At 41.5% G+C, this 3,920-nt stretch overlaps 1 pseudogene; it reads right to left on the reverse strand.

Annotated features, from left to right (window-relative positions):
- Positions 1 to 277: 277 nt before the first annotated feature.
- Positions 278 to 842, reverse strand: LOC119624240 (CST complex subunit TEN1-like; annotated as a pseudogene).
- Positions 843 to 3,920: the final 3,078 nt, after the last annotated feature.

Consider the following 3,920-nt stretch of genomic DNA (forward strand, 5'->3'; position numbering starts at 1 on the left):
GCTGAAGGTTGGCAATAATGGAGGGTTGGGGGGGTCATGGCACCTTATGCACAGCAAATAATTCAAAATTGGATTTTAGCCATCCCTGTTTTACATAGTCTCACAGCCATAGCTAGTACTGACAATTTCTTTCAAGGTCATGCCCTCTGGGGCTTTATTCACCAGGGCCTTCTGAAACCCTCCATGACCCCACACAAGGCACAGCCCCAGAAGCTTGGAGCTCAGCCACCTGCAGTCTCTGGTGGGTGGCGGGGGGTGGGGAGCAGGGAGTGTCAGATTTGGGGCCTGTTTTCTGGGTTTTCATTTCTGAGCAAACCCATATTAGGGGAAGGGGCTGGATTAATCAGCCGCCCCTCTGCTTTCAGGGTCCAGACAAGGCAGTCGCTGGGCAAGAGCTTTTGCTCTAGGGCACTCCCGTGGCTTCGGAGGGTTTGGCCTCAGAAGCAGGTAGGGGGTGTTACTGGGCTGCATTTCCTACTGTCCGCCGTCCCTCTTCCGCTGGTCCTGCCTCTGCTCCCGCTTGGCTCGTTCTCACAAGGGCAGGTCCATTCCCTCCACACAGTTCAGCTCCAGTGCCTTTACCACGGAGCCTCTGTGCTGCTGGTCCTGCAGCCCCCCGAGGACGATGTACAGGGAGCCCATCTGGGCTTGGAAGGGCTTCACCAACTTGGTACAGACAAGAACCTGGTGCCGATCAGATCCATGCTGAGCCATCAGCGTCACTCCGGACTGATCATGTCGTAGAGGCACAACCTGTCAAATGTTCTCAGTGTGACCCCACCAGGAACTTGGCTTGCACTGACCTCCCAGTGGAGGGAATAGGTCCCGGGTTTGGGCAGCATCACTTGCTCCTTCTCTGCCCCCTCCATCTGGGTTGCTGTTGGTCACGTGCCAAGGGGAAAATTTCTTTATGGAAAAGACTCCCTTCCAGGGTGCTGGGTTCCCTCACTGTCTGTACTTTCTTAGATCTCTCCTTCCTTCTGAGGCCATTCACTTCTCAGCTTTCTGTGCATGTCCCAATTCTCATTTTTTTAAAGTAATAAAAAGGCATTTATTCTTCTCATTCTTCTACTGTTTTCTTCTAGACTACCACCATTATTCTACCTAAATGGCTCATCAAGGTTTTTTGCTCGACAAAAGACAGTTCTGTTCTTACAAGAAATTCTGCCAAGATCCTTTAAAATAATATTGTCCCTCCTTTCTAATGGTTGGTCTTGGAACTATTAATACATGAGGTGTTTCTTGATTTAGCTATAAAACAGGTGTTTTCTTCCAAGCCTTAATTCAGAGAAATAAGATACCTTTAAATCGAAGATGGATAATTTGGATATTTGTGATTGTTCTGGAATTTTAAACTTTTATTACCTTTTCACAAAAAGGAGAAAAAAAAAAAAACAGTAAAGAACACCCATATTCTCATCACCTGTTGAACAACTTTCATCTCATGGCAAATCCTGTTTTATTTAACTCCCTGCTACTACTTGCAGATGGATCATTTTGAAGCAAATCCAGGACATTGAATCATTTTATTCATAATTTTAGTATGTATCTAAAAGGTAAGGACTCTCTTAAGACAACATAATCATGTTACCATTGTCGTAAGATTAATAATAATTCCTTAATATCATCAAACAGCTAATTGGTGGTCAAATTCCCCAGATAGGCTAGAAATCTTTTTTTTAAACAATTGTTCAAATCAAGATTAGAATAAAGTTTGTCTTTTGCAATTGGTTGATATGTCTCTCAATTCTCTTTTAATTTATAGGCTTCTTTCTTCCTCGCTCTTTTTTTTTTTTTTTTTTTTTTGCAATTTGTTAGTTGAAAAACTTGGGTCATTGGTCCTGTAGAACTTTTCACATTCTTGATTTTGCATCCTCAAACTGTCATTTAGTGAAATTCTTGTTCCCCTACATATCTATTAGAAACTGAGTGATCCACAAGCTTCTCTGTATAAGTGGTGGTATCTACTTTCAGAAGGAGACATATATCTGGTTCTCTCTCTTTTGGTGATGTTAGGAGCCATTAATGATCATTTTCTGCGTTCATTATTTTACCAGAGTTTGCAAAACTGATGATAATACAATTCAGTAATTCCTTCCTGATTTATAAACTGGAATACTTCTGTAAAGAAATATACTATTCCTCACTAACTATTTGCTTATCCTCAAGTATAGTTGGTATAGGAGAGGCAAAGTATTGCTTGATGCTTTCTTTTGATTCATCAGTTTTTGGAATATTAACTTAATTCCCTAACACTTTCCAAAGGTAACCAGTGAGTATTTATTTTAGAATCATAATGGTCTAATGCATTTAAACACATACAATGTGTTTTAATCCATTGCAGTTATTATTATTACTTTTTGACACAGGATCTCACTGTGTTGCCCAGACTGGAGTCAAGCGATCCTCTTGCTTCGGCTTCCTGAGGAGCTAGGTTATTTAAAAACTTTTTTTTTTTTTTTTTTTGAGATGGAGTCTTGGTCTGCTGCCCAGGCTGGAGTACAATGGTGATCTCGGCTCACTGCAAGCTCCGCCTCCTGGGTTCACGCCATTCTCCTGCCTCAGCCTCCCGAGTACCTGGGACTACAGGCGCCCACCACCACGCCCGGCTAACTTTTTTGTATTTTTAGTAGACACGGGGTTTCACCATGTTAGCCAGGATGGTCTCGATCTCCTGACCTTGTGATCCGCCTGCCTCAGCCTCCCAAAGTGCTGGGATTACAGGCTTGAGCCACCGCGCCTGGCTAAAAGCTTTTTTAGAGATGGGATCTTACTGTGTCATTCAGGCTGGTCTCAAACTCTTGGCCTCAAGTGATCCTCCCACCTTGGCCTCCCAAAGGCCTGGAATTACAGGTGTGAGTCACCATGTTCAGCCCATTGCAGTGATGATTAATATTAAATGTTCACATTGTTCTATCTTTGCCACTGTAATGCTTTTCAAATTGGCTCCTGGACCATTTTGACAATTACAAGAGCATGTCATAGTTTTCTTGCTTTCTAGTTTGGCAAAATGTTCCAGGTTCATCTAGAATGGGACATTTCTTCAAATATAGCTGGTTCCTTTTGGTGGGAAAAGGTATTTAGAAACCACAATCTGAGTGTTAGAGTACTTATTGCTACTAGAATGCTGATTATTTCTAAGCCTTTTCAATGGACACAGCTAGGAAGTGTATTTGTGTATTTTTTAATGAGAAAATACATCTTAAGTTTATACTGGTATTTCAAATCGATATTTAGAATTACCAAGTTTTTATCTAACTTGAAAATTTCTTGTTTCTCTTTGCTGAAAATCTTGTATCCTAATGATGTATGTATCACTGGGAGATATATATATATATATATTTTTTTTTAGATTTTTAGCCTATATAAATTTTTATGAGTACATAGTAGGTGTATATATACAGTTTTTTGAGACAGATCTTGCTGTGTCACCCAAGCTGGAGTATAGTGGTGTAGTCTCAGCTCACTGCAACTTCCATCTCTTGGGTTCAAGTGATTCTTCTGCCTCAGCCTCCCGAGTAGCTGGGACTACAGGTGCACGCCACCACGCCTGGCTAATTTTTGTAGAGACAGGGTTTCATCATGTTGGCCAGGCTGGTCTTGAACTCCTGGCCTCAAGTGATCCACCTGCCTTGGACTCCCAAAGTGCTGGAGTTATAGGCGTGAGCCACCGTGCCTAGCTGTAAGTGTATATTTTTATGGGATATATGAGATGTTTTGATACAGGCATGCAATGTGGAATATGCACATCATGGAGAATGGGTATCCATCCCCTCAAGCATTTATCCCCTAATGCTATTAATGTGATTATTTCTCAGTTTGATCTTATAAATAATATTTTCAGAATATTTAATATGATTACAAACAATGTAATGACTTGTGTTCATTTGGGCTGTTACACTAAAATACCATAAACTGGG

Source organism: Chlorocebus sabaeus, chromosome 12, assembly GCF_047675955.1.
Source record: "Chlorocebus sabaeus isolate Y175 chromosome 12, mChlSab1.0.hap1, whole genome shotgun sequence".
Classification (NCBI taxonomy): Eukaryota; Metazoa; Chordata; class Mammalia; order Primates; family Cercopithecidae; genus Chlorocebus; species Chlorocebus sabaeus.